The sequence below is a fragment of the Giraffa tippelskirchi genome, chromosome X (assembly GCF_054371585.1).
Source record: "Giraffa tippelskirchi isolate mGirTip1 chromosome X, T2T-mGirTip1v1.2.pri, whole genome shotgun sequence".
In the NCBI taxonomy this organism is placed as follows: Eukaryota; Metazoa; Chordata; class Mammalia; order Artiodactyla; family Giraffidae; genus Giraffa; species Giraffa tippelskirchi.
In genome coordinates, this window is record NC_137289.1 from 40,093,221 (window position 1) to 40,116,516 (window position 23,296).

General features: G+C 40.5%; 1 pseudogene; it reads right to left on the reverse strand.

The window, feature by feature from the left end:
* Positions 1–451: 451 nt before the first annotated feature.
* Positions 452–904, reverse strand: LOC145535614 (protein FAM209 pseudogene; annotated as a pseudogene).
* Between the last annotated feature and the right edge of the window lie 22,392 nt (positions 905–23,296).

Below are 23,296 nucleotides of genomic sequence, written 5' to 3' on the forward strand. Positions count from 1 at the left end.
AATTACACTCCTAGACTGCTCATCAAATGATTTGCTAGTTAATACCCACACAAAAACATGCACATGAATTTTATAACAGCTTAATTCATACTCTCTCTCTCTCACCCACAAATTGGAAGCAACCAAAGTGTCCTTTAGTAGACGACTGGGTAAACAAACTTTGGTACATCAACATAGCAGAATATTATTCAAGAATAAAAAGAAATTAGCTAGCAAATCACAAAAAGAGATGGATGAAATCTGAATGAATGTTATAAAGTAAAATAAGCTAGTCTGGAAAAGGTTATACACTGCATGCTGCCAATTATACGACACTCTGGAAAAGGTCAAACTGTAGAGCAAATAAAAAATATCAGAGGCTTTTTTCTTTTGCTTCAGAATAGTTTTATTAGTTTGGATAAGGTATGTCAACAATCAACAATTCCTCTCCTACTCTGACATACAAATCCACTCAATCGGAGTCTTCGTCGCACCAGAGTTCATACAGTGTAATGTTATTGTGTGCATCTGCAGGAACCTCGACATTGGGAGCATTGAGGTTACTGCAGGTTGCCGTGGCAAGTTTCAGATTCCGCACCCTGGACACAAATTTCACAAGGTCCATCTCCAGCTGGGTTAAGGTGGCAAACATATAGTCTTTGTCTGGGGAAGCATTTTTCTTTTTCTGTCCCGGAGAGCCAAATGAACCGCCCTGACAGGCAGGAGGAGTCTGCACATTACTCTCACCACTCTCTCCCATCAACTTCACTGTCACATACATGAGCACAATGAAGAAAAGCCAGGGAAACATGATCTTAAGCCAGTCTCGGGCATGCTCTGGTTGATTTTGCTGAATTAGACTGTATCCTCCGCAGAGCATCTTCCCCTGGATTTCTTCGGCTCTCTCTCTCAGAGAAGTAAACATTAAGGCGCAGACACAGGTAACACCCGTGGAAAAGCACAGGAACCATTTGATGGACCACATGTGAGCCGAGAGGAAACAGCTCCTGGTGCGCTGGTTTGCCCTGGCACCTGGAGACTGAGGACCAGCCAGGGCTGGGCCCTTGGTGACGTCATAGAGGGCCCCGCCCCCACCAGAACCCATGTGGCCATTGTGATGACTTCAGGGCCGAGGGTAAGAAGGCTTGCAGGGGTCAACTGGGAGTAGGGCTTAAAGGGAAATAGCGAAATTTCCAGAGGGCAATTGAAAAAGAGGTGGGGAGTGACAGAATGCCATTTCCATGCCAATGTATTCTTTCTGAACCTGGTGCTCTACTGGGAGGGTGGGTCCGTTTTCGATTTTCATTATTCCATTTGTTGAATCCAAACACTGGGCTGAGCAGAGCAGCCCCATGGGCATGTACCCCTATGGAGCAGAGGGACAAGTGGGAAAGTAAGATATTAAACCAGAGGCCACAAACTAGGAGCCACTGATGTGTTTTGTGTGGCCAACACTGTTCTTAAAAATGACTGTACTCAGTCGCTGTCGTGTGTGACTCCTTGAGACCCCATGGACAGTAGCCCACCAGCTCCTCAATCCCTGGGATTTCCCAGGCAAGAATACCGGAGTAGGTTGCCATTTCCTTCTCCAGGCATAAAGGATGTTTTAGGGCAGTGAAACTATTCTGTATGATGTTATGGAAGATACATGACACTACATATTTGTCAAAACCAGAAGAACCTTACAGCACAAAAAGTAAAGCAATGCATGCATATTTAAGAAAAACTGACATCAAGAATAGAATGCAGAATTTGACTAAAGAATGGAATTATATTACAAATGTATGAAACCACCTCACTAAGATCCCCTGACTTAAGTAACTTCGGAAATGAATGGAGTTTGCAAGACTGAAAGTAAAATATAAAAGCAGTGTAATCTAGTTTATAGTGTTCTTTCTCGTAGGGGTACAGGTTAACAATCCTGATACTGTTACACATGCATACTTGAATTGAGCAGTGAAATAGATGGCCCATGAGTATACATACATATATTTCTTTGCCTTCTTAGCTGAAAGGGCTTAAGAGAAATGATACTCCCAAAATCTGAAAGAAACAATGATGTAGAAATAAGCACAGATCTTGGTTCCCAATCCTCTTTTCCAATAAAAGGAACCAGGCTTCTTGGAGAAATTACTGATTGTAGGGCTCAGAGAGGAAATGTAGAAGAGGAGTCTGGGGGATCTTACTGTATCAAAAAGGAAGTGCTTTAAAATTTTAAAAAAATAAAAAAGCCCTGAAGTAACGGAGTTATGTCAAAGAAGACAGGAATGAGCTTCCAATGGCCAAAACTGTAACAAGACGAGCAACGTAATAAATTAAGTTAGTCATCTTTTGGGATTATATCCCAAAGTATAAAATGAATATCTATGGGTCCGTACTGATATAAATAAATGATTGAATACATGTGAGACAATAGACAAATTTCCCACGCGAAAGAATTTCAGATAACTGACATAGGTAATTGTGCTCTCAAGGAGGTGGAGCTCCCTATTCCTTAAGAGTGACTTCATTCAAAAAGTCACATAGTGACTTCATTCAAAAAAATACAGCAATATGGCGAGGGGGAAAAAGAGTAACTTGACAGTGGAATAACCTGACAAACACTACTTCAGCCCAGTGGTCAAGGTCAACATTACCAGGGATAAGACATGTAGATCGTATCACATGGTAAAAAGGACACTCAACCTCTGCGGTCTTCTTCCCCCAAAATCCATGAAGTGAAAGTGAAAATGAAAGTTACTCAGTCATGTCTGACTCTTTGCGACCCCATGGACTATACTGTCCATGAAATTCTCTAGGCCAGAATACTGGAGTGGGTAGCCTTTCCCTTCTCCGGGGGATCTTCCCAACCCAGGGATCAAACCCAGGTCTCCCGCAATGCAGTTGGATTCTTTACCAGCTGAACCACAAAGGAAGACACCCCCCCCAAAAAAAAAATTCATAGTTCCAGGTTAATAGGAAAAACATCAGACAAATCCAAGTTGAGGAACATTTTATAAAATACCTGACTAGTACTCCTCAAAACTATCAAGGTCATGAAAAATAAGGGAAGTCTGAGAAATTGTCACATCCAAGAAGAGCCTAAGGAGACATCTACTACATGCAATGTGGGATCCGGGATGGGTTCCTGGGTCAGAAAAAGGACATTGGGTAAAAACTAAGAAAATTTTAATAGGACAAATCTTAGAAATAAAGTAGGCATGCTAGTTTATAACAATATGTGTGATATTTTGGAACTTTCTGATATATGGCAACTATCTTCACTTTTTTTGTTAGTCTAAAATCATTCTAAGGTTTTTTAAAGTTTATTTTTAAAACATAGAGCAATGGAGGCAACATTAACATTATTTGCTGACGACAGGAGACTCCAAAGAAAAGTACTCTATACAGTCAGCCTTTCCTATCCATGGGTTTTGCATGCAGGGATTCACGAAGTGTGGATTAAAAATATTTATTTAAAAAAATCCAGAAATTTCCAAAAATCAAAATTCAAATTTACCACATGCTGGCAACTATTTACATATCATTTACATTGTATTAGGTAGTATAAGTAATCTAGAGATGATTTAAAGTATATGAGAGGATATGGGCAGTTTATATGCAAATCCTAAAATGCTATGCTTCTTATTATAAGAGACTTGAACATCTGTGGATTTGGGTATCTGATCTTTGGCAGTGGTGTCTTAGAACCAATCTCCCAGAGATATTGAGGGACAGCTGTATTTTAAAGGAATTGAGCTAGATGGCTGGATAAAAATAATAATATATAGAACAGTCTTCCTATACACTAACAACCAATTACATTTATAATGGAAGACATCATTTATAATAGCTAGAAACAGATAAATATTAAGAATACATTTAAGGACAAATAAAAAATATGCAACAGCTATTTGAAGAAAATTCTGAAATACTACTGAAAAACACAATGAAATGCATGACGAAATGGAAAGATGTATCTTTTGGGAGTATGAAAAGATTTTATACAGATATCAATTGTCCCCAAATTATTCTAAAATTATGATGAGATTTCAAAAAAATACTAATGTGATTGGTATGAGAAGTAAGCTAATTCTATAATATATGTGGAAAAACAAACATGTTATAAGAGGCAGGACATTTCTGAAAAAGAAGATGAATGAGCATGAAGGTTGTCCTTACTAGATTTTAAAGCATATGGTTAGCCTACATACTTACATAGAGAAGTACTGGTATACGACTAGTACTGGTACATGGTAAGACTTACAGCTCATGAGGTAAGAAGCGAGAGCAGAAATCAACTCAACTACACACACACATACACACACATACAGCTTTTGTATGAAAGTGGCACCCCCAAAATTCATGTTGTAAACCTAATGTCTAGTGTGAGGATATTAGAAGGTGGGGCCTTTGGGAGATATTTAGGTCAGGAGGGTGGAGCCCTCAAGAATGGAGATTAATGCTCTTACAAAGAGAACTCACAGAGCTCCCTAGCTCCTTTCACCATGTGAGAATACAGTAAGTCCCTTACATAGGAATCTTCAAACTGTGAAATTTCAAAGATTCAAACTTGCATTCCCATGTCCAGTCACGTCAGTTAATTCACGTGTCTGGCAGACATTGCCTCATGCGCGCATCCTCTACAAACGGTTGTGCTTTTGTGTTTTTTTCAGCACAGTACTGTATAGAGTACACTAGAACACTACATTTATTTCTAGCCCAGGATGTCCGAAAGCACGTGTAAAAGAGCAGTATACCCTATGACCCAGCAATCCCACTCCTAGGCATATACCCCGAGGAAACAAAAATTGAAAAAGACACATGTATCCCATTGTTCATTCCAGTGCTATTTACAACAGCTAGAACATGGAAGCAACCTAGATGTCCATCAACACATGAATGGATAAAGAAGTTGTGGTGCTTATACACAATGGGATATTACTCAGCCATAAGAAGGAACACATTTGAGTCGGTTCTAGTAAGGTGGATGGGCTTCCCTTGTGACTCAGCTGGTAAAGAATCTGCCTGCAATGTGGGGGACCTGGGTTAGATTCCTGGGTTGGGAAGATCCCTTGGAGAAAGGATAGGCTACCCTCTCCAATATTCTGGCCTGGAGAATGTTCCATGGGCTGTATTGTCCATGGGGTTGCAAAGAATTGGACATGACTGAGCGACTTTCACTTCACTAATAAGGTGGATGAACCTAGAACCTATTATACAGAGTGAAGTAACTCAGAAAGAGAAAGATAAATATCATAACACATATATATGGAATCTAGAGGAATGGTACTGAAGAATTTATTTACAGGGGAGCAGTGGAGAAACAGACAGAGAATAGACTTATGGACATGGGAAGAGGGGAAGAGAGGGTGAGATATATGGAAAGAGTAACATGAAAACTTACATTACCATATGTCAAACAGAAAGGAACGGGAATTTGCTGTATGGCTCAGGAAACTCAAACAGGGTCTCTGTATCAACCTAGAAGGGTGAGATGGGGAGAGAGAGAGGAGGGAGGTTCAAAAAGGAGGGGATGTATGTATACCTATGGCTGATTCATGTTGAGATTTGACAGAAAACAACAAAATTCTGTAAAGCAATTATCCTTCAATAAAAAAATTAATTAATTTTTTAAAAAGCAGCAGAATACAGCCGATTCTGTTATTTGGGTACTAAGGCTAACTTTGCTGGGCTTACAACAAACTGGGCTTAAAAGTGCACTCTCAGAATGGAACTTATTCATACGCAGGAGACTTCCTATAGGAGAGAAGTGCGCAACTCAGAAAAGGGCCCTCATCTGGCCATACTGCTACCCTGATCTTGTACCTCTAGCCTCCAGAACTGTGAGAAATAAATTTCTGTTGTTCACAAGCACCTCTATGCCTGATATTTTGTTATAGCAGCCCAAATGGACTAAGATACATAGACACACATACACATCAAGAATATGATAAAGATAGAAGGTGTCATTTTACACTGGGAGAAGAAAGTTTCTTCAACTAATGTTGATGCATTATTTAGTAACCCTCTGGAAAAAAATATAAACTCGAAGAATTATTTTTCTATACCCCATTTTTCACATGTAAGTTCCCTACCTGAAATGTGGTTTATCTATCTTTGATAGGCAATGCTCACTTATGCTTCAAATTCAATTCAAGAACACCCCTCTCTCTTCCCCTTCTCCCTCTTGCTGAGCAACTCATCACAAAAAATTAGGTGAGATCGATCGAGACAAGTATCCGTGACAGGGGTCATGGAGCCATAGTGGGCCAGAGTGAGATGTTAGAAGTGAAATAGGGGTGATAAGGATATCCATGCAGTCAGAATAGCCTAGTATAGGGAGTCAGAACTCAAATAGGTTGAAGTGACCAGATCCACAAGAGCAGGGAAGGGAAGTGTGTAGCATGAGATGTCACAATTTGAGCAGGGAAAACAGGATATCCATGCTAGGATGTGTCATGGGCAATCAGTGCCAAAGTGGGATTAAGAGGCATTCACAGAGCAGAGCAGCTTGCTATGAGAGTCCGTTTAATCTGGAGGATATTAAATAGGAAGCTGGCCAGGCATACAGAGTAAAAGCCTCAGTCCAGAGAAGACGAAATCCACAAGGAGGAGGCAGGTTTGTGTAGAAAGTCAGAGGCCAAGCAAGGTGAGGAGGGCATTCATGGATGGAAGTGATCCAGCTCTGTGTGGGCAGTTAGAGGCTGAGTGGAACAAGGAGAGTATCTGCACATGGGGGTATGCCAGTGCAGAGTATCAAAGCGCAAGGAGGGTAAGGGGGGTATGTTTATAAAAGGGTTGCCTGGAGTGGGTGTCAGAGTCTGAATATGCTGAGAAAGGCACTCACATGAGTTGAGGACAATCCAGCATTTTGTGATATCAGAGCCTGAGCTATATCGGGAGGATACACACACACACACACACAGGCATGCACACACACGTGTACACTTCCCAGACTCTCGATGAAAGGAACTGGGAAATAATGAGTACACACAGATCTCATATATTGGATTCTAAATTCCATTTTCCACTAAAAATACTTGGGACTTCTTGGAGAAATTGTTAATTCCATGGCTAGGACAGGAAAAGTACAAGATGAGCCTGGAATATCTTGTACCAAAAGCATCAAATTTTTCAAAGAATGCTGCTGCTGCTAAGTCGCTTCGGTCATGTCCGACTCTGTGCAACTCCATAGACGTCAGCCCACCAGCCTCCTCCGTCCCTGGGATTCTCCAGGCAAGAGAACTGGAGTGGGTTGCCATCGCCTTCTCCGTCAAAGAATGATGGGGAGATGGCAAAAGCACAGAGAGCCAGGCTTAAGGAGGTTCCCACTGTCCAAGGCTGGAACAATGTGAACTTCAAAATAAATAATGATAGTGACAGATCATGATTCATTTAGTAAAATAAGAGACTCTTAACAAAATAGATACAAATAAATTAATAAACCTAATTTTGGTGAGGAATAAAATATTTACGTACTTTAAAATACAAAAAAAAAATGTTTTAAAATACAAGATAGGGGAGAGTAACTTGACAGTGGAGAATCTTGTCAGCAACCACTTTAATCAAGTGATCCAAGTGAATATCATCAATATTGGGACACAATGAAATCATGAACCACCTGATAGAATGAGATGATATGAACACAGTATCATTTCTGTCATTTTCCTGTCAAAGATGCAAAACATGAAATTCATCATGAGCAAATACTGGATGGAGCAAAATTGAGAATTCTACAAAATAACTGACCTCTAGTTTTGTCATCCGAGTAATACTGCCTCATAGAATGAGTTGGGAAATGTTCCTTTCCACTTCTGTGGACACATTTAGAATGCATGTGTGGAGAATTAGCATGATTTTTGGTTTAAATACTTGGTAGAATTCAGCAGCGAGGCTATCGGGATCTAGGTAGTGTAAGGGGGCCTTTTGTGAGGTGGGTTGGGCAAAAGGTTTAAAAATGACTAATTCTATCTCTTGCTATTCAGATTTTCATTTTCTTCTTGAGTCAATTTCAGTCATTTATGTATCTCTAGAAATTTGTCCATTTCATCTAAATTTTCTAACTAGCATCATGGCATTTCTTTACAACTATATTTATTTCTCTAAAGTTGGTAGCAATTTTTCCTTTTTTATTCCTAATTTTAGTAATTTGAGTCTTTTTCCTCCTTTGATGAAAATCGCTAAAGTTGTGTCAATTTATTGACCTTTCTAAATAACCAAATTCTAATTTGTTGAGTATCTCTGTGGTTTTTCTATTCTCTATGTCATTAATTTTTCTCTAGAATTAATTGTTTACTATGGCTGCCTATTTGAGTTTAGTTTGCTACATCCCCTCACGTGGATGTGGTGTGTTTTTGCTTTCATTCTTCTCAAAGTAAAGTTGACCCTTGAACAACAGGCATATGAACTCTGCAGGTCCACTTATACAAAGATTTTTTTTCCTTTTTTTTTTAATTAGTTTATTTATCTATTTTTTAACTTTACAATATTGTATTGGTTTTGACACACATTGACATGAATCCACCATGGGTGTACATGTTTTCCCCTTCCAGAACCCCCTCCCACCTCCCTCCCCATCCCATCCTTCCGAGTCATCCTGGTGCACCAGCCCCGAGCACCCTGTATCATGCATCGAACCTGGACTGGCGATTCATTTCACATATGATAATTTACATGCTTCAGTGGCATTCTCCCATATCATCCTGCCCTCGCCCTCTCCCATAAAGTCCATAATACTGTTCTATATATCTGTGTCTCTTTTGATGTCTCACATACAGGGTTATCTTTACGATTTAGTAAACTCCATATACATGTGTTAGTATACTCCCCAGGTCGGTAGGTGCTCAAAATGCTACTGGAGATCAGTGGAGAAATAACTCAAGAAAGAATGATGGGATGGAGCCAAAGCAAAAACAATATCCAGCTGTGGATGTGACTGGTGATAATGCTGTAAAGAGCAATATTGCATAGCAACCTGGAATGTTAGTTCCATGAATCAAGGCAAATTGGAAGTGGTCAAACAGGAGATGGCAAGAGTGAATGTCGACATTCTATGAATTAGCGAACTAAAATGGACTAGAATGGGTGGATTTAACTCAGGTGACCATTATATCTACTACTGTGGGCAGGAATCCCTTAGAAGAAATAGAGTAGCCATCATGGTCAAAAAAAGAGTCCGAAATGCAGTACTTGGATGCAATCTCAAAAATGACAGAATGATCTCTGTTCGTTTCCAGGGCAAACCATTCAATATCATGGTAATTCAAGTCTATGCCCCGACCAGTAACATTGAAGAAGCTGAAGTTGAACGGTTCTATGAAGACTTACAAGACCTTTTAGAACTAACACCCAAAAAAGATGTCCTTTTCATTATAGGGGACTGGAATGCACAAGTAGGAAGTCAGGAAACACGTGGCATAACAGGCAAATTTGGCCTTGGAGTACAGAATGAAGCAGGGCAAAGGCTAATAGAGTTTTGCCAAGAGAGCACACTGGTCATAGCAAACACCCTCTTCCAACAACGCAAGAGAGGACTCTACACATGGACATCACCCGATGGTCAACATCGAAATCAGATTGATTATATTCTTTGCAGCCAAAGATGGAGAAGCTCTGTACAGTCAGCAAAAACAAGACTGGGAGCTGACTGTGGCTCAGATCATGAACTCCTTATTGCCAAATTCAGACTTAAACTGAAGAAAGTAGGGAAAACCACTAGACCATTCAGGTATGACTTAGATCAAATCCCTTATGATTATACAGTGGAAGTGAGAAATAGATGTAAGGGACTAGATCTGATAGAGAGAGTGCCTGATGAACTATGGACAGGGGTTCATGACATTGTATAGGAGACAGGGATCAAGAACATCCCCATGGAAAAGATATGCAAAAAAGCAAAATGGCTGTCTGAGGAGGCCTTACAAATAGCTGTGAAACGAAGAGAAGCAAAAATCAAAGGAGAAAAGGAAAGATATTCCCACCTGAATGCAGAGTTCCAAAGAATAGCAAGGAGAGATAAGAAAGCCTTCCTCAGCGATCAATGCAAAGAAATAGAGGAAAACAACAGAATGGGAAAGACTAGAGATCTCTTCAAGAAAATTAGAGATACCAAGGGAACATTTCATGCAAAAATGGGTTCGATAAAGGACACAAATGGTATGGACATAACAGAAGCAGAAGATATTAAGAAGAGGTGGCAAGAATACACAGAAGAACCGTACAAAAAAGATCTTCACGACCCAGATAATCATGATGGTGTGATCATTCACCTAGAGCCAGACATCCTGGAATGTGAAGTCAAGTGGGCCTTAGAAAGCATCACAATGAACAAAGCTAGTGGAGGTGATGGAATTCCGGTTGAGCTATTTCAAATCCTGAAAGATGATGCTGTGAAAGTGCTGCACTCAATATGCCAGCAAATCTGGAAAACGCAGCAGTGGCCACAGGACTGGAAAAGGTCAGTTTTCGTTCCAATCTCAAAGAAAGGCAATGCCAAAGAATGCTCGAACAACAGCACAATTGCACTCATTTCACACACTAGTAATGCTCAAAATTCTCAAAGCCAGGCTTCAGCACTATGTGAACCATGAACTTCCAGATGTTCAAGCCGGTTTTAGAAAAGGCAGAGAACCAGAGATCAAACTGCCAACATCCACTGGATCATCGAAAAAGCAAGAGAGTACCAGAAAAGCATCTATTTTTGCTTTATTGACTATGCCAAAACCTTTGACTGTGTGGATCACAATAAACTATGGAAAATTCTCAAAGAGATGGGAATACCCAGACCACCTGACCTGCCTCTTGAGAAACCTGTATGCAGGTCAAGAAGCATCAGTTAGAACTGGACATGGAACAACAGACTGGTTCCAAATAGGAAAAGGAGTACGTCAAGGCTGTATATTGTCACCCTGCTTATTTAACTTATATGCAGAGTACATAATGAGAAACGCTGGGCTGGAAGAAGCACAAGCTGGAATCAAGATTGCCGGGAGAAATATCAATAACCTCAGATATGCAGATGACACCACCATTATGGCAGAAAGTGGAGAAGAACAAAAGAGCCTCTTGAAGAAAGTGAAAGAGGAGAGTGAAAAAGTTGGCTTAAAGCTCAACATTCTGAAAACTAAGATCATGGCATCTGGTCCCATCACTTCATGGGAAATAGATGAGGAAACAGTGGAAACAGTGTCAGACTTTATTTTTGGGGGCTCCAAAATCACTGCAGATGGTGACTGCAGCCATGAAATTAAAAGAAGCTTACTCCTTGGAAGGAAACTTATGATCAACCTAGAGAGCATATTTAAAAGCAGAGACATTACTTTTCCAACAAAGGTCCGTCTAGTCTAGGCTATGGTTTTTCCAGTAGTCATGTATGGATGTGAGAGTTGGCAGGTGAAGAAAGCTGAGTGCCGAAGAATTGATGCTTTTGAACTGTGGTGTTGGAGAAGACTCTTGAGAGTCCCTTGGGCTGCAAGGAGATCCAACCAGTCCATCCTAAAGGAGATCAGTCCTGGCTGTTCATTGGAAGGACTGATTTTGAAGCTGAAACTCCAATACTTTGGCCACCTGATGTGAAGAGTTGACTCATTGAAAAAGACCCTAATGCTAGGAAGGATTGGGGGCAAGAGGAGAAGGGGGTGACCGATGATGAGATGGTTGGATGGCATCACCGACTCAATGGACACGGGTTTGGGTAGACTCCGGGAGTTGGTGATGGACAGAGAGGCCTGGCGTACTGCGATTCATGGGGTCACAAAGAGTCGGACACGACTGAGCGACTGAACTGAACTGAACTGATACTGTATTTGTGTTTTTCTTTCTGGCTTACTTCACTCTGTATAATAGGCTCCAGTTTCATCCACCTCATTAGAACTGATTCGAATGTGTTCTTTTTAATGGCTGAGTATATTCCATTGTGTATATGTACCACCACTTTCTTATCCATTCGTCTGCTGATGAGCATCTAGGCTGCTTCCATGTCCTGACTATTACAAACAGTGCTGCGATGAACATTGGGGTACACGTGTCTCTTTCAATTCTGGTTTCCTCAGTGTTTATGCCCAGCAGTGGGATCGCTGGGTCATATGGCAGTTCTATTTCCAGTTTTTTAAGGAATCTCCACACTGTTCTCCATAGTGGCTGTACTGGTTTGCATTCCCACCAACCGTGTAAGAGGGTTCTCTTTTCTCCACACCCTCTCCAGCATTTATTGTTTGTAGACTTTTGGATAGCAGCGATTCTGACTGGCGTGAGATGGTACCTCATTGTGGTTTTGATTTGCATTTCTCTGATAATGAGTGATGTTGAGCATGTTTTCATGTGTTTGTTAGCCATCTGTATGTCTTCTTTGGAGAAATGTCTGTTTAGTTCTTTGGCCCTCTTTTTGATTGGGTCGTCTATTTTTCTGGAATTGAGCTGCAGGTGTTGCTTGTATATTTTTGAGATGAATTCTTTGTCCATTGCTTCGTTTGCTACAGCACTACACCATCTGCAGCTGGTTGAATCTGCAGAGGTGAAATCACTGATTTGGAAGATCCACATAGAGGGCCAACTACAAGTTATATATGGATTTTTGATTGCAGAAAAGGTTGTTGCCCTAAACCCCGCATTGTTGAAGATCCAAATGTATTTTCTACTTTCTCTTGTGATTCTTTCTTTGACCCTTTGATTATTTAGGAGTATGCTGTTTAACTTCCACATATTTATCTGTTTCTCAAAATGTTTTGTTTTCTAATTTCATTCTATTTTGAGGATGGACTTGATATGGTTCGAACCCTGTAATATTTATTTAGGTTGGTCTTATGTCCTAGCATATAGGGTATTCTAGAGAATGTTCCCTGCACTCTTAAGAAGATTGTATATCCTGTATTGGATAAATTGCTCTATAGATATCTGTTAGGTTCATCTGGTTTATATTATCATTCAAGATCTCTATTTCATTGTTGATCTTCTGCCTAGTCTTTCTATCCGTTATTGAAAGTGGATTAGTAAAGTATAGCAATTATTGTTGAATTGTCTATTTCTTTCTTCAATTCTATCAGGTTTTTTTTTCCTCCATGCATTTTTTGGTTGTCTTGTTAGGTGCATATATAATTACTATGTCTTCCTAATAGAGTCCCCTTTTTATCATTATGAAATGTCCTTCTTTATCCCTAGCATCAGTTTTTAATAAAAATCATTTTTTTCTTAGTACAGTATACCCAATTCTCTCTTTGGTTGATGTTTGCATTATATGTATTTTTCAGTCATTTCATTTAAAATCTATATCTTTGACTCTAAATTATGTCTACTGTAGAGAGCTTATAGTTTTATCATATTTATGTAGTCTCAGAATATTTGCTTTTTGATTAGATTGTTCAATTCATTCATAATTTACATCATTATTTAGTTCAGTTCAGTTGCTTAGTTGTGTCTGATCCTTTGAGACCACATAGACTGTACCACGCCAGGCTTCCCTGTCCATCACCAACTCCCAGAGCTTGCTAAAAGTCATATCCATTGAGTCGGTGATACCATCCAACCATTTCATCCTCTGTCATCCCCTTATCCTCCTGGCCTCAATCTTTCCGAGCATCTGGGTCTTTTTCAATGAGTCAGTTCCTCGCATCAGGTGGCCAAAGTATTGGAGCCTCAGTTTCAGCATCAGCCCTTCCAATGAATAGTCAGGACTGATTTCCTTTAGGAGTGACTGGTTTGATATCCTTGCAGTCCAAGGGACTCTCAAGAGTTTTCTCCAGCACCATATTTAAAATCATTAATTCTTGGGTGTTCAGCTTTCTTTATAGTCCAACTCTCACATCCATATATGACTACTGGGAAAACCATATCTTTGACTGGACATTTGTAGGCAAAGTAACGTCTCTGCTTTTTAATGTGCTGTCTAGGTTGGACACAGCTTTTCTTCCAAGCAGCAAGCGTCTTTGCATTTCATAGCTGCAGTCACCATCTGCAGTGATGCTGGAGCCAAAAATAAATAAATAAATAAAGTCTCTCACTGTTTCCATGGTTTCCCCATCTATTTGCCACAAAGTCATGGGACCGGATGCCATGATCTCAGTTTTCTGAATGATGAGCGTTAAGCCAACTTTTTCACTCTCCTCTTTCACTTTCCTCAAGAGGCTCTGTAGTTCTTCTTTACTTTCTGCCATAAGAGTGATGTTACTTGTGTGTCTGAGGTTATTGATATTTCTCCTGGTAATCTTGATTCCAGCTTGTGCTTCATCCAGCCTGGCCTTTTGCATCATTATTAATATGATCAAATTTATGACTATTTTATTTTTTTTCCCAAAATTCATGTTTTTTGTCCTTGTTTTTATCTTTATTGCCTTCATTTGTAAATGAAATTTTTCAGTGTAGCTTTTGGTTTGCATTAATGATATAGTTTAAATTTTATTTTCTTAGTGACTACACTAGGGCTTTCTATATTCATATTAACTTATTAGCTCTACTTTATATTTTTACTAACTTAATGACAGTGAGAATAATCATCAACATCCCGGGTAACAGTGAACTAAACTGGACAGGAATTGGTGAATTGAATTCAGATGACAATTATATCAATTACTGTGGGCAATAATCCTATAGAAGAAATGGAAGAGCCCTCATAATCAACAAAAGAATCCTGATATGCACTACTTGGGTTCAACCTCCAAAATGACAGAATGATCTCGGTTCTTTCCAAGGTGAACCATTCAGCATCACAGTAATTCAAGCCTATCCCCCTACCACAGATGCCAAAGAAGCTGAAGCTGATCAGTCCTATGAAAACCTAGAAGACCTCCTAGAACTAACACCAAAAATAGCTGTTCTATTCATCAGTGGGGATTGGTATACCAAAGAAGGAAGTCAAGAGATATCTGGAATAACCAGCAAGTTTGGCCTTGGAGAACAAAATGAAGCAGGGCAAAGGCTAACTGAGTTCTGCCAAGAGAATGCCCTCGTCAGAGCAAATACCCTTTCTCAGCAACACAAGAGACGGTTTTACTCATTGACATCACCAAATGGTCAATACTGAAATTAGATTGATTACGTTTTTCGTAGTCAAAGATGGAGAAACTGTATGCAATCAGAAAAAAAAACAAGACCTGGAGCTGACTGTGGCTCTGTTCATCAGCTTCTCACAGCAAAATTCATGCATAAAATAAAGAATGCAGGGAAAACCAGTAGGACAGCTCGGTAAAACTGAAATCCAATTCCCTGTGAATATGCAGTAGAAGTAACAAATAGATTCAAGAAATTCAGTTCAGTTCAGTCGCTCAGTCATGTCCGACTCTTTGTGACCCCATGAATTGCAGCACGCCAGGCCTCTCTGTCCATCACAACTCCCAGAGTCTACCCAAACCCATGTCCATCGAGTCGGTGATGCCATTCAACCATCTCATCCTCTGTCGTCCCCTTCTCCTCCCGCCCCCAATCCTACCCAGCATTAGGGTCTTTTCCAATGAGTCAACCCTTCGCATGAGGTGGCCAAAGTATTGGAGTTTCAGCTTCAACATCAGACCTTCCAATGAACACCCAGGATTGATCTCTTTTAGGATGGATTGATTGGATCTCCTTGCAGTCCAAGGGACTCTCAAGAGTCTTCTCCAACACCACAGTTCAAAAGCATCAATTCTTCGGCGCTCAGCTTTCTTCACCGTCCAACTCTCACATCCATACATGACCACTGGAAAAACCATAGCCTTGACTAGATGGACTTTTGTTGGCAAAGTAATGTCTCTGCTTTTAAATATGCTATCTAGGTTGGCCATAACCTTCCTTCCAAGGAGTAAGCGTCTTTTAATTTTATAGCTGCAATCACCATCAGCAGTGATTTTGGAGCCCCAAAAAATAAAGCCTGACACTGTTTCCACAGTTTCGCCATCTATTTCCCAAGAAGTGATGGGACCAGATGCCATGATCTTAGTTTTCTGAACGTTGAGCTTTAAGCCAACTCTTTCACTCTCCTCTTTCACCTTGATCAAGAGGCTCTTTAGTTCTTCTTCACTTTCTGCCATACGGGGGGTGTCATCTGCATATCTGAGGCTATTGATATTTCTCCCGGCAATCTTGATTCCAGCTTGTGCTTCTTCCAGCCCAGCGTTTCTCATTATGTACTCTGCATATAAGTTAAATAAGCAGGGTGACAATATACAGCCTTGACGTACTCCTTTTCCTATTTGGAGCCAGTCTGTTGTTCCATGTCCAGTTCTAACTGTTGCTTCCTGACCTGCATACAGGTTTCTCAAGAGACAGGTCAGATGGTCTGGTATTCCCATCTCTTTCAGAATTTTCCACAGTTTATTGTGATCCACACAGTCAAAGGCTTTGGCATAGTCAATAAAGCAGAAATAGATGTTTTTCTGGAACTCTTGCTTTTTTGATGATCCAGCGGATATTGGCAATTTGATCTCTGGTTCCTCTGCCTTTTCTAAAACCGGCTTGAACATCTGGAAGTTCTCGATTCAAGTATTGCTGAAGCCTGGATTGGAGAATTTTGAGCATTACTTTACTCGCATGTGAGATGAGTGCAATTGTGCGGTAGTTTGAGCATTCTTTGGCATTGCCTTTCTTTGAGATTGGAATGAAAACTGACCTCTTCCAGTCCTGTGGCCACTGCTGAGTTTTCCAAATTTGCTGGCATATCGAGTGCAGCACTTTCACAGCATCACCTTTGAAGATTTGAAATAGCTCAACTGGAATTCCATCACCTCCATAGCTTTGTTCGTAGTGATGCTTTCTAAGGCCCACTTGACTTCACATTCCAGGATGTCTGGCTCTAGGTGAGTGATCACACCATCGTGATTATCTGGGTCGTGAAGATCTTTTTTGTACAGTTCTTCTGTGTATTCTTGCCACCTCTTCTTAATATCTTCTGCTTCTGTTAGGTCCATACCATTTCTGCCCTTTATTGAGCCTATCTTTGCATGAAATGTTCCCTTGGTATCTCTAATTTTCTTGAGGAGAGCTCTAGTCTTTCCCATTCTGTTGTTTTCCTTTATTTCTTTGCAATGATCGCTGAGGAAAGCTTTCTTATCTCTCCTTGCTATTCTTTGGAACTCTGCATTCAGATGGGAATATCTTTCCTTTTCTCCTTTGCTTTTCACTTCTCTTCTCTTCCCAGCTATCTGTACGGCCTTCTCAGACAGCCATTTTGCTTTTTTGCATTTCTTTTCCATGGGGATGTTCTTGATCCCTGTCTCCTGTACAATGTCACGAACCTCTGTCCATAGTTCATCAGGCACTCTGTCTATCAGGTCTAGTCTCTTAAATCTATTTGTCACTTCCACTGTATACTCATAAGGGATTTGATCTAGGTCATACCTGAATAGTCTAGTGGTTTTCCCTACTTTCTTCAATTTCAGTCTGAATTTGGCAATAAACAGTTCATGATCCGAGCCACAGTCTGCTCCTGGTCTTGTTTTTGCTGACTGTATAGAGCTTCTCCATCTTTGGCTGCAAAGAATATAATCAATCTGATTTTGATGTTGACCATCTGGTGATTTCCACGTGTAGAGTCTTCTCTTATGTTGTTGGAATAGGGTGTTTGCTATTACCAGTGCGTTCTTGTGGCAAAACTCTATTAGCCTTTGCCCTGCTTCATTCTGTACTCCAAGGCCAAACTTGCCTGTTACGCCAGGTGTTTCTTGACTTCCTACTTTTGCATTCAAGAGATTAGATCTAGTTAACAGTGTGGTTGAAGAACTATGGGCAGAGGTCAATAATATTGTACAGGAGGCAGTGAACAAAGCCATCCCAAAGAAAAAGAAAAGAAAGAAGGCAAAGAGGCTATCTCAGGAGGCTTTAAAATAGCTGAAGACAGAAGAGAAGCAAAAACCAAGGGAGATCGGAAAAGGTACATCCAACTAAATGCAGCGTTCCACAGAAAAACACGGAGAGACAAGAAGGCCTTAATCAATGAACAGTGCATAAAACTAGAAGAAAACAAGAGAAGGAGAAAGAATAGAGATCTCTTCATGAAAATTAGAAATATCAGGGGGATATTTCGGCCAAAGATGGGCACAATAAAGGACAGCAATGGTAGAGACCTAGTAGATGCTGAAGAGATCAAGAAGAGATGGAGGGCATACACATAAGTAGTGTATGAAAAAGATCCTAATGAACCAGATTATTATGATGGTATGGTCAGTCACCCAGAGCCAGATATTCTGGAATGTGAAGTCAAGAGGGCCTTAGGAAGCAATACTGTTAATAAAGCTAGAGAATGAGACGGATTTCCAGTAGATCTGTCCAAAACACGAAAGGATGATGCCATTATGGTGTTGCATTCAATATGTCAGCAAATCTGGAAGACCCAGCAGTGGCCACAGGACTTCAAAAGGTCAAACCTCATCCCAATTCCCAAGAAGGGTAGTACTAAAGAATGTGCTAACTATCGGACAATTACACTCATCTCCCATGCTAGTAAAAGTCAGGTTTAAAAACTTGCATGCTAGGCTTCAGCATTATTTGAACCAAGAACTTGCAGATGTCCAAGCTGGGTTTAGTAAAGGAAGAGGCGCCACCAGAGATCAAATTGACAGTATTTGCCAGATCACGGAGAAAGCAAGAGCATACCCAAAATCATCTATGTCTGTTTCATCAACTACACTAAAGCCTTCGACTGTGTGGATCATAACAAATTAACAAAAGCTCTTAAAGAGATGAGAATACCAGACCATCTTACCTGTCCCCTGAAAAACCTGTACATGTGTCAAGAAGCAACAGGTAGCACCCTGTATGGACCAACTGATTGGTTCAAGATTGAGAAACCAGAGCCTCAATAAGTTGTGCTGGGGAAACAGACAGCTACATGTAGAAGAATGAAATTAGAACACTTCCTAACACCATACACAAAAATAAACTCAAAATGGATTAAAGACCTAAATGTAAGGCCAGAAACTATAAAACTCTTAGAGGAAAACATAGGCAGAATACTCAGTGACATAAATCAAAGCAAGATCCTCTATGACCCACCTCCTAGAGTAATGGAAATAAAAACAAAAGTAATCAAGTGGGACTTGATTAAACTTAAAGCTTTTTCCAGCAAAGGAAACTATAAGCAAGGCAAAAAGACAACCCTCAGAATGGGAGAAAATAATAGCAAATGAAACAACTGACAAAGGATTAATTTCCAAAATACATAAGCAGCTTATACAACTCAATAGCAGAAAAAACAAACAATCCAATCAAAAAGTGGGAAAAAGACCTAAACAGACATTTCTCCAAAGAAGACATACAGATGGCTAACAAACACATGAAAAGATGCTCAATATTTCTCATTATTAGAGAAATGCAAATCAAAACTACAATGAGACATCACCTCACACCAGTCAGAATGGCCATCATCAAAAATTCTACAAACAATAAATACTGGGGAGGGTGGGGAGAAAAGGGAACACTCTTGCACTATTGATGGGAATTAAATTGATACGGCCACTATGGAAGATGGTATGGAGATTCCTTAAAAAAAAAAAAAAAAAAAACTAGGAAGAAAACCACCATTTGACCCAGCAACCCTACTCCTAGGCATATACCCTGAGGAAACCACAATTGAAAGACACATGTACCCCAATGTTCACTGCAGCACTATTTACAATAGCTAGAACATGGAAGCAACCTAGATGTGCATCAGCAGATAAATGGATAAAGAACTTGTGGTATATATACACAATGGAAAATTACTCATCCATAAAAAAGAATGCATTTGAGTCAGTTCTAATGAGGTGGATGAATCTAGAGCCTATTATATAGAGTGAAGTACATCAGAAAGAGAAAGATAAATATTGTACACTAATGCATATATGTGGAATTTAGAAAGATGGTATCAAAGTATTTATTTGCAGGGCAGCAATGGAGAAACAGACATAGAGAACAGACTTATGGACAAGGGGAGAGGGGCGGAGAGAGTGAGATGTATGGAGAGAGTAACATGGAAACTTACATTGGCATATATAAAATAGATAACCAATGGGAATTTCCTCTGTCTCAGGGAACTCTAACATGGGCTCTGTATCAACCTAGAGGGGTGGCATGGGGAAGGAGATGGGAGGGAGGTGCAAGAGGGAGGGGACATAGGTATAATTATGGCTGATTCACATTTAGTTTTGACAGAAAACAACAAAATTCTGTAAAGCAATTATTCTTCAACTAAAAAATAAATAAACTTAGAAAAAAACTACACTGATTTAGGGCTTCCTTGGTGGCTCAGGAGTAAAGAATCTGTCTGCCGATGCAGGAGACATGACTTTGATCCCTGATCTGGGAAGATCCCACATGCTGTAAAGCAACTAAGTTTGTTCTCTGGAGTCCGGGAGCCACAACTACAGACCCCATGTGCCGCAACTACTGAAGCCTGCGTGCCCTAGAGCCCATGCCCCACAACAAGAAAAACTACCACAGTGAGAAGCCTGCACCACAGGTAGAGAGTAGCCCCTGCTTGCTGCAACTAGAGAAAACCCCTTGAGGGAACAAAGACTCAGTGCAGTCAAAAATAAATAAATTTAAATTTTAAAAAAATTAATTGCTTTAAACATAACAGAGAAGGGCCATTAGAAGTAATATTAAGTCTGAATAAGATGATATGGTTAGATAGCATCATTGATTCAATGGATATGAATTTGAGCAAACTCGGGGAAATAGTGAAGGACAGGGAACCCTGTGTGCTACAGGTCATGGGGTCACAAAGAGTCGGACATGACTTACCAACTGGACAACAAAAAAATCTGACTTGTAGGATACTTTTTGAATAACTATAATAAAACAAATGCAAATAGCTACTGCTAAAAAAAAAATAAGATCGAGAAAGGAGTACAATAGGGCTGTTTGCAGTCACCTTGTTTAACCTGTACACTGAACACTGCATGAGAACTGCTGGGCTGGATGAGTTACAAGCTAGAATCGAGATAGGCAGGAGAAACATCAACAACCTCAGATATGCAGATGATAGCACTCTAATTGTAGAAAGTGAAGAGGCACTAAAGAGACTCTTGATGAGGGTGAAGAAGGAGAGTGAAAGAGCTGGCTTAAAACTAAATATTAAAAAAACTAAGATCATGGCATCCAGACCCATTACTTCAGGGCAAATAGAGGGGGAAAAGGTGGAAGTAGTGACAGATTTACTCTTCTTGGGCTCTAAGATCACTGCAGATGGTGACTGCAGCTATGAAATCAGAGGGCACCTGCTTCTTGGTAGGGAAGCTATGACAAACCTAGACAGTGTTGAAAAGTAGAGACATTACTCTGCCGACAAAGGTCCATATAGTCAAGGCTATGGTCTTCCCAGTGGTCATGTACACTTATGAGAGCTGGACCGTAAAGAAGGCAGAGTGCCAAAGAGTTGATACCTTGAACTGTGGTGCTGGAAAAGACTCCTGAAAGCCCCTTGGATAGCAAGGAGATCAAACCAGTCAATCCTAAAGGAAATCAGTCCTGAGTATTCATTGGAAGGACTGATGCTGAAGCTGAAACCCCAGTATTTTGGCCATCTGATGTGAACAGCTGACTCATTGGTAAAGTCCCTGATGCTGGGAAAGACTGAGGGCAGAAGGAGAAGAGGGTGTCAGAGGATGAGATGGCTGGATGACATCACTGATGCAGTGGACATGAACTTGGGCAAACTCCGGGAGATTTTGAGGGACAGGGAGGCCTGGCATGCTGGAGTCCATGGGGTCAAAAAGAGTTGGAAATGACTGGGTGACTGAACAACAGCAACAAGTACCTCATATAAGTGGAATCATATAATATTTAACAATATTTGTAACCTTTGTATATTGTCACCCTGCTTATTTAACTTATATGCAGAGTACATCATGCAAAATGCTGGATGGATGAAGCATAAGCTGGAATCAAGATTGCCAGGAGAAATATCAATAACCTCAGATATGCAGATGACCCCACCCTTATGGCAGAAAGTGAAGAAGAACTAAAGAGCCTCTTGATGAAAGTGAAAGAGGAGAGTGAAAAGATGGCTTAAAACTCAACAATCAGAAAACTAAGATCATGGCATCTGGTCCCATCAAATTAGTTCATTTCAGTTCAGTCACTCTGTCATGTCCAACTCTTTGTGAACCCATGAATTGCAGCATGCCAGGCCTCCCTGTCCATCAGCAATTCCTGGAGTTTACCCAAACTCATGTCCATCGAGTCAGTGATGCCATCCAGCCATCTCATCCTCTGTCATCCACTTCTCCTCCTGCCCCCAATCCCTCCCAGCATCAGGGTCTTTTCCAGTGAGTCAACTCTTCACATGAGGTGGCCAAAGTATTGGAGTTTCAGCTTCAACATCAGTCCTTCCAATGAACACCCAGGGCTGATCTCTTTTAGGATGGACTGGTTGGATCTCCTTGCAGGCCAAGGGACTCTCAAGAGTCTTCTCCAACACCACAGTTCAAAAGCATCAATTCTGCAGCGCTCAGCTTTCTTCACAGTCCAACTCTCACATCCATATATGACCACTGGAAAAACCATAGCCTTGACTAGATGGACCTTTGTTGACAAAGTAATGTCTCTGCTTTTTAATATGCTATCTAGGTTGGTCATAATTTTCCTTCCAAGGAGTAAGTGTCTTTTAATTTCATGGCTGCAATCACCATCTGCAGTGATTCTGGAGCCCAAAAAATAAAGTCAGCCACTGTTTCCACTGTCTCCACTGCTTCCCTATCTATTTCCCATGAAGTGATGGGACCGGATGCCATGATCTTAGTTTTCTGAATGTTAAGCTTTAACCCGACCTTTCATTCTCCTCTTTCACTTTCATCAAGAGGCTCTTTAGTTCCTCTTCACTTTCTGCCATAAGGGTGGTGTCATCTGCATATCTGATGTTATTGATATTTCTCCCGGCAATCTTGATTCCAGCTTGTGCTTCCTCCAGTCCAGCATTTCTCATAATGTACTCTGCATATAAGTTAAATAAGCAGGGTAACAATATACAGCCTTGATTTACTCCTTTTCCTATTTGGAACCAGTCTGTTGTTCCATGTCCAGTTCTAACTGTTGCTTCCTGACCTGAATACAAGTTTCTCAAAAGGCAGGTCAGGTGGTCTGGTATTTCCATCTCTTTTAGAATTTTCCACAGTTTATTGTGATCCACACAGTCAAAGGCTTTGGCATAGTCGATAAAGCAGAGGTATATGCTTTTCTGGAACTCTCTTGCTTTTTTGATGATCCAATGGATGTTGGCAATTTGATCTCTGAGTACACTTCTTAAATGAATGACCTTGTCTAATTGAAGTGTACCCCACAGTGACCACTGTGATTCTAGGTGGTCTTAGTAAGATTCTGCCATTTTTGTAGGTAGTGATAGCTTCAGAAGGGAGTGCATTACTGAAACACAGTTTTAGCAGGTGTGCCAGAAGAT